Here is a 13946-nt window from a genome sequence, read left to right on the forward strand (position 1 = left end):
TTTCTAAGAACCTTCCCTAACCTCCTAGTGTAATTTAGTTTCCTATGTACCTGCTCTTAAGGCATCTTGTTCTTTATATCATAAGTGCTTTTGTGATTATCTCTTTCATTTAATTAATTTACCTATTTACTCTCTTATTCATTCATCAAATATTTATTAGTTGGTTACGGTTTGCTAGATATGGGGGATATAATGGTGTGTAAAATAAATAACAAAAGAAAAGAAAACAAAACAAAACCCAAGATCCCCAAATTAGTAGAGTTTATATCCTAGATTAAAAATATTCATGAGCACTGGTAACAGGGAACCGAAGGTAGAAAAAGAGAGTGTTGGCATGTCTTGGGGTTGGCAACAAGTGTCACAAAATGATACATGTATTAATTGTTTAATGAGAAACTTGTTTGCTCTGTAAACCTTCACCTAAAGTACGACAGAAAAAAAAAAAGTTAACTATATATATGTTATATGTATGAGCTCAGGACCTTTTGTATCTTGTTTAGTCTGCACGTCGAGTGCCTAGAATACAGTAGTTGTTTAGTAAGTGTTTTTCGAATAAATAAGTGAATAACTCAGTGAAGAAGAGAAAGAAGTCTTTGATCATGTGGTCTTGGACAGACCTATACCTGCATTCCTCTAGACTATGTTCTCCTGATGAACCACCTAGATTGTATTTGTGCAAGAATTGTTTGCCAGCAGGGCAAGCATCATGACTGGAGACTCCATTTTTGTAAGCCTGGCCCTTGCCCAATACCAATTCCAGAAAATAAGAAGGTTCAATGAGCTTCAATTTTCTAAAAGTCCAAATTAAAAACATATTACATAGGCTATCATGACTCCTAGAAAAACCTGCTCTCCTGGAAGTCTCAGCATTAGTGTATACCTGAAACCACACGGCTGAGAAAGTCTCTGCTAGAACTTTTCCATAAAACTAAAACCTCACCTGGAAACTGACAGACCTCAACAAGAGGTGATAGCAGATGCCCAGGGATGGATCAACCAGTAAGCAAGGTATGCACAAGTTTACCATAAGGAAGGCACACACAGGCTAAATTGTGTTTATTTACTAATGTGTAGTACACAATTTCACCTGGGTTTCACCTGAGTTTGACCACCATACTTCTGTCAGTTTGTCATACTGTGGTGGCTCGCATGTTGCTGTGACGCTGGAAGGTGTGCCCCTGGTAATTCAAATGTCAGCAGGGTCACCCATGGTGGAAAGATTCCAGCAGAACTTCCAGACTAAGACAGACTAGAAAGAAGGACCTTGTGATCTTTTTCTGAAAAAAATTGGATAGTGAAAACCTTATAAATAGCAGTGGAACATTATCTGACATAGTGTTGGGAGATGAGCCCCTCAGGTTGGAAGGTACTCAAAAGATGACTGTGGAAATGCTGCCTACTTGGAGTAGAGTCGACCTTAAGGATGTGGATGGAGTCCAGCCATTGGGACCTTCATTTACTGATGTGGCCCGGCTCAAAATGAGAAGAGATAGTTGCAAACATTCATTAATAATTGGAATATGGAATGTACCAACTATGAATCTAGCAAAATTGGCAGTTGTCAAATATGAAATGGTACACATAAATGTCGATATCCAAGGCATTAGTGAGCTGAAATGGACTGGTATTGGCCATTTTGAATCAGACAATCGTATGGTCTACTATGCAGGGAATGAAGAGGAATGGCATCACATTTACTGTCAAAAACAACATTTCAAGATCTATCCTGAAGTACAGTGCTGTCAATGATAGAATGATATCCACACACCTACAAAGAAGATGAGTTAATACTATTATTCAAATTTATGCATCAACTACTAATGCCAAAGATGAAGAAACTGAAGATTTTTACCAACTTCTTTAGTCTAAAATCTATCAAATGTACTATCGAGATGTATTGATAATTACCGGTGATTGTAATGTGAAAGTTGGAAACAAAGAAAGATTGGTAGTTGTAAAGTATGGTATAGTGATAGAAACAATGTCGGAGATAACATAATGGGATTTTGGAAGACCAATGGCTTCTTCATTGAAAATACTTTTTTTCAACAACATAAACAATGACTATACACATAGACCCCACTGGATGGAAAACACAGAAATCTAATCGACAATATCTATGGAAAGAGATGACGGAAAAGCTCAAGTACAAGGGCTAACTTCAGAACAGACTATCAATTGCTTATAAGCAAGTTTAAGTTGAAGCTGAAGAAAATTAAAACAAATACATGAGAACCAAACTATGAACTTGAGTATACCAAAACCAAAAACCAAACCCGTTGCCATTGAGTTGATTCCGACTCATAGCGACTCTGTAGGACAGAGTAGAACTGCCCAGTAGGGTTTCCAAGTTTATACTTGAGTATAAACCACCTGAATTTGGAGACCTTCTCAAGAATAGATTTGATGCACTCAATACTAATGACCAAAGACCAAACTAGTTGTGGAATGACATCTGTATAGATGAAGAAAGCAAGAGTTCATTAAAAGGATAGGAAAAAAAAAAAAAAATCAGAATGGATGTCAGAAGAGACTCTGAAACTTGCTCTTGAACATATAGTAGCAAATGGAAGGAATGATGAAGTCAAAATGCTGAACAAAGATTGCAAAGGGTGTCTCGAGAAGACAAAGTAATATATTATAATGAAATGGTCCAAAAACCTGGAGTTAGAAAACCAAAAGGGAAGAACGTGCTTGACGTTTCTCAAGCTGAAAGAACTGAAGAAAAAATTCAATACTCAAGTTGCAATTTTGAAGGATTCTATGAGCAAAGTATTGAACAGCACAGGAAGCATCAACACAAGATGGAAGGAATACACAGTCATTGTACTAAAAATATTGGTCACTGTTGAACCGTTTCAAGAGGTAGCAAGAACCAATGGTATCGAAGGAAGAAGTCCAGGTTGCACTGAAGGCACTGGTGAAAAACAAGGCTCCAGGAATTGACAGAATACCAACGGAAACGTGTCAACAAAAGGATGCAGTGCTGAAGGTGCTCACACCTCTATGCCAAGAAATTTGGAAGACAACTACCTGGTGAACTGACTGGAAGAGATTGGTTTAGAAGAAAGACAATCCAACAGAATGCAGAAATTATCAAACAATATCATTAATATCACACGCAAGTAAAATTTTGTTGCAGATAATTGACAAACGGTTGCAGCAGTACTTCGACAGGGAACTGCCAGAAATTCAAGACAGATTCAGAAGAGGACGTGGAAAGAGGGATAACATGGCTGATGTCAGATGGCTCTTGGCTGAAAGTAGAGAATTATAGAAAAATGTTTACCTATGTTTTATTGAGTATGCAAAGGCATTCAACTGTGTGGATCATAACAAATTACGGATAACATTGGGAAGAATGGGGATTCCAGAACACTTAATCGTTCTAATGTGCAACCTGTACATAGATCAAGAGGCAGTTGTTCAAACAAAACAAAGGGATACTGCATGGTCTAAAATCAGGAAAGGTGTGTGAAGGTTGTATCCTTTCACCATACCTACTCAGTCTGTACGCTGAGCAAATAATCCAAGAAGCTGGACTATATGAAGAAGAATGCGACATTAGGATTTTTGAAAGCCTCGTTAACTACCCGTAATATGCAGATGACACAACCTTGCTTGCTGAAAAGGAAGAGGATTTGAAGCCCTTACTAATGAAGTTCAAAGACTACAGCCTTCAGTATGGATTACACCTTAACATAAAGAAAACAAAAATCTTTACAAATGGAACATCATGATAAACGGAAAAAATATTGAAGTTGTTAGAGATTTCATTTTTCTTGGATCCATAATCAACACCCATAGAAGTAGCAGTTGAGATTTGAAACGATGTATTGCATTGGGCAAATCTGCTGCAAAACATCTCTTTAAAGTGTTGAAAAATCAAAGATGTCAATTTGAGGACCAAGGTGTGCCTGACGTAAGCCATGATATTTTCAATTGCCTCATATGCATGCAAAATCTGGACAATGAGTAAGGAAGACCTAAGAACAATTGATGCCTTTGAATTATGGTGCTGGTAAAGAATATTGAATATACCATGGATTGCCAGAAGAATGAGCAGATCTGTCTTGGAAGAAGCAGAGCCATAGTGCTCCTGGTAAACAAGGATGGCAAGACTTCCCATGTACTTTGAATATGTCATCAGGAGGAGCCAGTTCCGGGAGAAGGACGTTGTCTTGGATATCTAATGCTGCTGTAACAGAAATACCACAAGTGAATGGCTTTGACAAAGAGTAATTTATTCTCTCACTGTCTAGTAAGTTGCAAGTCCAAATTCAGGGAGTCAGCTCCAGGGGACGGCTTTCTATCTCTGTCCTCTCTGGAGGAAGATCCCTTGTCATCAATCTTCCCCTGGTCAAGGAGCTTCTCAGGGGCAGGGACCCCAGGTCTAAAGGACGTGCTCTGCTCCTGGTGCAGCTTTCTTGGTGGTATGAGGTCCCCAACTCTCTCCTTGCTTTCTTTTCCTTTCTATCTCTTGAGAGATAAAAGGTGGTGCAGTCCATATCCCAGGGAAATTCCCTTTACATTGGATCAGGAATGTGACCTGTGTAAGAGTGGTGTTACAAACCCACCTTAATCCTCTTTAACATAAAATTATAATCACAGAATCGAGGACAACCACACAATACTGGGAATCGTGGCCTAACCAAGTTGACATATATTTTTGGGGGACACAATTCAGTCCATGACAGGCATCATGCTTGGTAAGGTAGAAGGTAGAGGGTCAGCAAAAAAGAGGAAGACCCTCAACAAGATGGATTGACACAGTGTCTGTAACAATGGGCTCAGTCATAACAATGATTGTGAAGATGGTCCAGGAGCAGGCAGTATTTTTCCTTTTATGGTATATAGGGTTGCTCTGAGTTGGAACCAAATCCATGACACCTAACAACTGCAACAACAATACCTTATATTTATCTTCTAATTTTATTAAATAATTTTTATAGCTCATTTTCTCATTAAACCTTTCCTATACCACTGTGAGTTAGATTTGGTAGTATCATTGATTTTATTTTACATGGGAAAGTGATAACAGAAATTACTTACCCAAAGCTGGACAGTTAGTAGGAAAACTAGATTTAGAAGACATACATTTGCTTATCCAATAAGCAAGGTAACACACAGTTTTAATTGTTCTTACTTACTAATATGTAGTGCACAATTTCATGTTTTTCACCACCCATGTGAAATTGTGTACTACAGATTAGTAAGCAAACACAATTAAGCCTGTGTGTACCTTGCTTGCTCCTGTTGTTGTTGTTAGGTGAGTCAGTTCCGACCTGTGGTGACCATATAGGATAGAGTAGAACTGTCCCCTAGGATTTCCAAGAAGCAGCTGATGAATTTGAACTGCTGACCTTTCAGTTAGCAGCCAAGTTCTTAACCACTATGCCTTGCATGCTGTAAGCCCTTGCACACCTTGCTGACTGGTTAATCTACCTCTGATACATCTTTCTACCCTAGTTTAGTGCAATTTCCGCCCCCCAGCTGCCTTTTTTTTCTAACTCAAATCCTCTGAAATAAACTAAGACGACACAGATTATTTAATAACCTCTGCATGTAATAGCCTTACGATGTTTAAATTTTTTGAGTTCTTTTTTTTTTAGCTATAGCAACTCCAGGTGAAGCACATCAATTGGACAACATGGTTTTTGCCTGAATCTATTTTAAGCTTACACCTAAGATGTCAAGTTAGGCAAAAATAAACTGAAAATTGTGTTAACACCTGATTATTTTGCCTTGATTGTGCCAGGTATCTGGTTACTTTAAGGCGCAGTAAAGACGGAACTCATAATTATTAGATGGGAAAAACAAGATACTTGTTTTTGAAGTGAATGTGCTACATAAATATGAAGAAAGGAGATCGGTGATTTTGGATATCTCCTTCTTTCTTTCACCTTTTGAGCCCAGCACCTTTCCTCAGCCCCTTTAAGGCACTAGGCAGATAATCTTTACTAACTCAAGGACTGCCTTTGTACAACACTTGCCACCTGCCTATCACCCTGCTGAGCTGTTAGGCTGAGTGGAGAAGTGTTTGTAAAGCACTTTCTGAATTCTTAGATGAAATGTGTTTATCAAGTAAAATGTATCTCTGAGTGTTTCAGCCTCAGCTTGAGAGTCAGTTCCTAGATCAAAGGGATGTCCATCAACGCAGCAGGAGGCCTAACTCCAGTCAGAAACACATTATCTGGAGGGCCCTTGATGCAGGCCTGGTCCCATCACCCTGCCATGAGGAGAAGTATCCAGCTTTAAAAAAGAAACCCAGAGACCAGCTCATATGCCAGGATACTTTGTGGCAGGCCCAGGCAGGAAAACACCTGCTGTAGGAAGGAATCTTTTTGTCAATAAGTAAGACAATGTGGCTCCTTTGAGTGGAGAAATATAAGCTAATGAGGGCTGCATTCTTAACCCATGGATCTGCCAGTTTGTTTAGTTCATGCAATTCGTCAAGAGGGAAAAATAATGTAATAGCAGTGTCCAATGCTCTAATTTTTTTCAGGAAGTTTCCTGATTTCCCAAAGGAGCCCTGATGGTACAAAGCTCTTGGGCTCTAATCAAAAGTCAGCTTTTTGAACCCACCAGCTGCCTTGCAGGAGAAAAGACCTGGAGAACTGCTCCTGTAAAGATTATCTGTCAACTTGATTTCGACTCATAGCGAACCTACAGGACAGAGTAGAGCTGCCTCATAGGGTTTCCAAGGCTGTATGTCTTTATGGAAGCAGATTCCCACATCTTTCTCCTGCAGAGTGGTGGCTGAGTTTGAACCACCGACCTTTTGACTAGCAGCCAAGTGCTTAACCACTGTACCCACCAGGGCTTCTTTCCGTAAAGATCACAGCATAGAAAACCCTATGAGGCAGTTCTACTCTGTCATGTAGGGTTGCTATGAGTCAAAATTGACTCAACAGCACACAACAACAACCTGATGTCTCAAGTCTTAAGAGCTTCTTTCAAGTTCCTTCAATGGGCCAATGTTCAACAACATCTATTGTGTCAGAAATTGTTCTAGTGGATGGGCAAAGCCCTCCATTAGGCCCTCCAGCACATGGAACCAGTGAACAAGCAGAGGGGATGGGCTTTGTTGGAGCATGTCTCCCTTGGCATCATGGGCTTCAGTTCCAACTACTATTCACTTCTTCTTTATATTTCTCACTCGTCTGTAAGTCCAGTGAGGACAGGACCTTTAGTGACATGTTCAGTGTTATACTGCAGCTCCTGACACAATGCCTAGCCCAGGTGACAAACTCAGTATGTATTGGCTGTATTAAATGGATGAATAAACAAATGACCATATTCATCAATAATAAAAAAAGTTGATAAGTAAATACCTGTTAACTTTCCTGAATATGGAAATTCAAAGCACATGAGTGCAACCAAAGAAGCAGGAGAAGCAATGACATTGTGGATATTGTCAGTTTATTAGTTAAGGTTTTCAATTAATGGATTTTGTGGGCATTCTTCCAGATTGTGGAGATAAATTTAATTAGTATAGATTGAATAAAGCAGTCCAGTTGCAGTCAAGTTGATTGTGACTCATGGTGGCCCCATGTGTGTCAGAGTAGAACTGTACTCCATAGGGTTTTTTTTTTTTTTTAATTAACTTTTATTAAGCTTCAAGTGAACATTTACAAATCCAGTCTGTCACATATAAGTTTACATACATCTTACTCCGTACTCCCACTTGCTCTCCCCCTACTGAGTCAGCCCTTTCAGTCTCTCCTTTCATGACAATTTTGCCAGCTTCCCTCTCTCTCTATCCTCCCATCCTCCCTCCAGACAAGAGTTGCCAACACACTCTCAAGTGACCACCTGATATAAGTAGCTCACTCTTCATCAGCATCTCTCTCCCACCCGCTGACCAGTCCCTTTCATGTCTGATGAGTTGTCTTCGGGGATGGTTCCTGTCCTGTGCCAACAGAAGGTCTGGGGACCATGGCTGCCGGGATTCCTCTAGTCTCAGTCAGACCATTAAGTATGGTCTTTTTATGAGAATTTGCAGTCTGCATCTCACTGATCTCCCGCTCCCTCAGGAGTTCTCTGTTGTGCTCCCTGTCAGGGCAGTCATCGATTGTGGCCAGGCACCAACTAGTTCTTCTGGTCTCAGGATGATGTAGGTCTCTGGTTCATGTGGCCCTTTCTGTCTCTTGGGCTCTTAGTTGTCGTGTGACCTTGGTGTTCTTCATTTTCCTTTGCTCCAGGTGGGTTGAGACCAATTGAGGCATCTTAGATGGCCGCTTGTTAGCATTTAAGACCCCAGACGCCACATTTCAAAGTGGGATGCAGAATGTTTTCATAGTGGAATTATTTTGCCAATTGACTTAGAAGTCCCCGCAAACCATGTTCCCCAGACCCCCACCCCTGCTCCGCTGACCTTTGAAGCATTCATTTTATCCAGGAAACTTCTTTGCTTTTGGTCCAGTCCAACAGAGCTGACCTTCCATGTATTGAGTGTTGTCTTTCCCTTCACCCAAAGCAGTTCTTATCTACTGATTAATCCATAAAAAACCCTCTCCCTCCCTCCCTCCCTCCCCCCTTCGTAACCACAAAAGTATGTGTTCTTCTCAGTTTTTACTATTTCTCAAGATCTTATAATAGTGGTCTTATACAATATTTGTCCTTTTGCCTCTGACTAATTTCACTCAGCATAATGCCTTCCAGGTTCCTCCATGTTAGGAAATGTTTTACAGATTCGTCACTGTTCTTTATCGATGCGTAGTATTCCATTGTGTGAATATACCACAGTTTATTTACCCATTCATCCGTTGATGGACACCTTGGTTGCTTCCAACTTTTTGCTATTGTAAACAGAGCTGCAATAAACATGGGTGTGCATATATCTGTGTGAAGGCTCTTGTATCTCTAGGGTATATTCCGAGGAGTGGGATTTCTGGGTTGTATGGTAGTTCTATTTCTAACTGTTTAAGATAACGCCAGATGGATTTCCAAAGTGGTTGTACCATTTTACATTCCCACCAGCAGTGTATAAGAGTTCCAATCTCTCCGCAGACTCTCCAACATTTATTATTTTGTGTTTTTTGGATTAATGCCAGCCTTGTTGGAGTGAGATAGAATCTCATCGTAGTTTTAATTTGCATTTCTCTAATGGCTAATGATCGAGAGCATTTTCTCATGTATCTGTTAGCTGCCTGAATATCTTCTTTAGTGAAATGTGTGTTCATATCCTTTGCCCACTTCTTGATTGGGTTGTTTGTCTTTTTGTGGTTGAGTTTTGACAGGATCATGTAGATTTTAGAGATCAGGTGCTGGTCGGAGATGTTATAGCTGAAAATTCTTTCCCAGTCTGTAGGTGGTCTTTTTATTCTTTTGGTGAAGTCTTCAAAAAAAAAAAAATTTTTTTTTTTTTTTTTTTTAGATGAGCATAGGTGTTTGATTTTTAGGAGCTCCCAGTTATCTGGTTTCTCTTCATCATTTTTGGTAATGTTTTGTATTCTGTTTATGCCCTGTATTAGGGCTCCTAGGGTTGTCCCTATTTTTTCTTCCATGATCTTTATCGTTTTAGTCTTTATGTTTAGGTCTTTGATCCACTTGGAGTTAGTTTTTGTGCATGGTGTGAGGTATGGGTCCTGTTTCATTCTTTTGCAAATGGGTATCCAGTTATGCCAGCACCGTTTGTTAAAAAGACTATCTTTTCCCCAATTAACTAACACTCGTCCTTTGTCAAATATCAGCTGCTCATACGTGGATGGATTTATATCTGGGTTCTCAATTCTATTCCATTGGTCTATGTGCCTGTTGTTGTACCAGTACCAGGCTGTTTTGACTACTGTGGCTGTATAATAGCTTCTGAAATCAGGTAGAGTGAGGCCTCCCACTTTCTTCTTCTTTTTCAGTAATGCTTTGCTTATCCGGGGCTTCTTTCCCTTCCATATGAAATTGGTGATTTGTTTCTCTATTCCCTTAAAATATGACATTGGAATTTGGATCAGAAGTGCATTATATGTATAGATGGCTTTTGGTAGAATAGACATTTTTACTATGTTAAGTCTTCCTATCCATGAGCAAGGTATGTTTTTCCACTTAAGTATGTCCTTTTGAATTTCTTGTAGTAGAGCTTTGTAGTTTTCTTTGTATAGGTCTTTTACATCCTTGGTAAGATTTATTCCTAAGTATTTTATCTTCTTGGGGGCTACTGTGAATGGTATTGATTTGGTTATTTCCTCTTCGGTGTTCTTTTTGTTGATGTAGAGGAATCCAAGTGATTTTTGTATGTTTATTTTATAACCTGAGACTCTGCCAAACTCTTCTATTAGTTTCAGTAGTTTTCTGGAGGATTCCTTAGGGTTTTCTGTGTATAAGATCATGTCATCTGCAAATAGTGATAACTTTACTTCCTCCTTGCCAATCCGGATACCCTTTATTTCTTTGTCTAGCCTAATCGCCCTGGCTAGGACTTCAAGTACGATGTTGAATAAGAGCGGTGATAAAGGGCATCCTTGTCTGGTTCCCGTTCTCAAGGGAAATGCTTTCAGGTTCTCTCCATTTAGAGTGATATTGGCTGTTGGCTTTGCATAGATGCCCTTTATTATGTTGAGGAATTTTCCTTCAATTCCTATTTTGGTAAGAGTTTTTATCATAAATGGCTGTTGGACTTTGTCAAATGCCTTTTCTGCATCAATTAATAAGATCATGTGGTTTTTATCTTTTATTTATGTGATGGATTACATTAATGGTTTTTCTGATATTAAACCAGGCTTGCATACCTGGTATAAATCCCACTTGATCATGGTGAATTATTTTTTTGATGTGTTGTTGGATTCTATTGGCTAGAATTTTGTTGAGGATTTTTACATCTATGTTCATGAGAGATATAGGTCTATAATTTTCTTTTTTTGTAATGTCTTTACCTGGTTTTGGTATCAGGGAGATGGTAGCTTCATAGAATGAGTTGGGTAGTATTCCGTCCTTTTCTATGCTTTGAAATACCTTCAGTAGTAGTGGTGTTAACTCTTCTCTGAAAGTTTGGTAGAACTCTGCAGTGAAGCCGTCCGGGCCAGGGCTTTTTTTTGTTGGAAGTTTTTTGATTACCGTTTCAATCTCTTTTTCTGTTATGGGTCTATTTAGTTGTTCCATAGGGTTTTTAATGGCTCATTTTCGGAAGTAGATTGCCACAGCGTTTTTCCCAGAAGCCTCGGAGTGGACCCAAACCTCTAGCCTTTTGGTTAGCAGCCCAGCATGTTTGTACCGTGTAGGGACTCCCTAAATCGAATCATAGTTGCTAATATTTATGAGCGCTTAGTTTGTGTCAGGAACTCTTCTAAGTTTTTATACTCATTATCTTTTTAATTCTTACATCAGCCCTACGAGTTATCTGCTGCCATTTTTATCACAGTTTTAAAGATGAGGAACTGAGACAGAGATGGTAAGTGATTTTTCTCAGGTTTTACAGCCGCTACTCGGTGGCAGAGTTAGGATTCAAACCCAGGCAGTTTCTCCCCAGAGCCCACACACTTAGCCACTCTCAGGCCTTCTAACTCTCTGTCCAGTCTCTTTCTGAACCGTATGAAAGTGAAGAATAAAATGACTATGAAAATTAAACTACACTAAAAACACACCAGATATACAGGTCTATGTGTGTATATACATAGAGGAACATATATATTCAGGTGAATATACAGATCAACAGATGAATGCCACACTGGGACAAGAAATATTCAGAATTCATATCAGAGACAAAGGACTAATATGCAAAGTGATCTCAGAAATTCATAAGAAAAAAATAAATGATTCAAAGGATATGGCAAGTTCACCAAGAAAAGCACGTGTGTGGCCTTTAGACATCTGAAAAGATGCACTCCCTGACTCAGTAAGAGAAAGGCAAATTAAAACGATGCTGAGATACCATTTTTTTCACCTATGAGATTGGCAAATACCAAGAAATTTACCTATACCTCCTGTTGGTGAAGCTCTGGAGTATAGGAATTCCCAGTCCTGTTGGTGAAAGTACAAAATAATACAAAACCTGTGGAGGGTCATTGAAGAACGACAGCAACGTTACAAAGATGCTTACCCTTTGACCCAGCTATACTACTTCTGGAAACGCTGGTGGCTTAGCGGATAAGAGCTACAGCTGCTAACCAAAAGATCTGGGAGTTCCTATCCACCAGGCACTCCTTGGAAACTCTATGGGGAAGTTCTACTGTCTCTTGTAGACTCACTATGAGTTGGAATCAACTTGATGGCAGTGGGTTTGGTTTTTTTGGATACCACTTCTGGGGAGTCCTGGTGGCTCAGTGGTTAAGAGCTTGGCTGCTAACCAAAAGGTCAGTGGTTCCAACCCACTAGCCTCTGGGAGGAAGAATGATGTGACAGTCTGCTTCTGTAAAGATTACAGCCTTGGAAAGCCTATGGGGCAGTTCTACTCTGTCCTATAGTTTTGCTACAAGTAGGAATCGACCCAACAGCAGTGGGTTTGGTTTTTGGTTATACAACTTCTGGGAATTCCTGAAGGTACACCTATCCACTTACAAAGTAATATATGAATATGGGTATTCATTACAACATTGCTTATAGTACAACAGTTTGGGAACAACCTAAACATTTCTCAATAAGGAACTCGCTACCTGAACTGTATATCCACACAGTAGAAACCTAATCAGCTGTGAGGAGAATGGGGAAGCTCCCTCTATACTGGTAAGAAAAGGTCTCCAGGGTGTATTCTTAAGTACAAAGAAAAAAGCAAATTACAAAACAGTATGATATGACAGCTTTTGTATAAGAAAGAAGGATAATAAGGTTATCTATGACTCTATGCTTTAATCAGGAGCCTGGTGTCACAGTGGTTAAAGCGCTCAGGTGCTAACCAAAAAGGTTGGTAGTTCAAACCCGCCAGCTGCTCTGTATGGAAAGATGTGTCAGGCTGCTTTTGTAAAGATTACAGCTTAGGAAACCCTGTGGGGCGGTTCTACTCTGTCCTACAGGGTCTCTATGAGTCGGAATCAATTCGACAGCAGTGGGTTTCCCTTTTTTTTTTTTTTTTTAATACTTTAATCTAGGAGTTCCTGGGTGGTTCAAACAGGTAACGTGCTTGGCTGCTAACTGAAATGTTGGAAGTTTGAGTCCACTTAGAGGTGCTTTGGAAGAAAGTCCTGGCAGTCTTCCACAAAATCAAGCATTGAAAACTTTGTGGAGTACAGTAGTATTACGACACCCATGGGGTGGCCATGAGTCAGAGCTAACTCAATGGCGATTTGTAAGCTGGTGTGCTTTAATCTGTATAAATAAATACTAGGGGTGGGGTAAGGTAGGAGGGGAGGGAGTGTTCTAAGTACTTTACGTGTCACAACACAAATCCTCACACAAAGCTCATGAGTGGGCAAAGTAAGACTTTGTATAACAATATAGACTTTATGTTTTTTGATCTCTGAACCGTATGAACATTTTGTCATTTGCAGATTTTAAAGAGAAAAGTAATATAGCTACACTCACAGAGCATGTAACCCTTACCTGATACTGTGCTAAGCACATCGCATTTATTATCTCAAGTATTTTTCACAGCAGCTTATGTTGTTATTAGTCCCATTTTACAGGTAAGGGAATTGAGTTTAGAGAAGTTAAGGAACTTGCTTAGATTTACATAGCTAGAAAGTTGTGAGCTGGGAATAAAACCCAGACCACGCGGCTCCAGGACCTGTGCTGTAAGCTGTTCTATGCTCACAGTGGTTTTTAATGAGCTCATCAACAGTTCATCAGTAACAATAGCTCACTGTAGCTATGGCATAAGATGAAATGCCTGCAGTCACATGATATCCCCTGAAGGCTAGCTGTTTCTCCCTCGCTTCCTCTCCTAAACATGAAAGCATATCAAAGTGAAAGTAAGAGCAATGTTATTATTTTTTTTTAAAAAGATACTTGACGTTTATTGAATTCTTACCATGTGGTAGGCATGGATGTTCCAGGTGCATTGCATATATAACAATTTA

Source organism: Elephas maximus, chromosome 2 (genome assembly GCF_024166365.1).
Source record: "Elephas maximus indicus isolate mEleMax1 chromosome 2, mEleMax1 primary haplotype, whole genome shotgun sequence".
Classification (NCBI taxonomy): Eukaryota; Metazoa; Chordata; class Mammalia; order Proboscidea; family Elephantidae; genus Elephas; species Elephas maximus.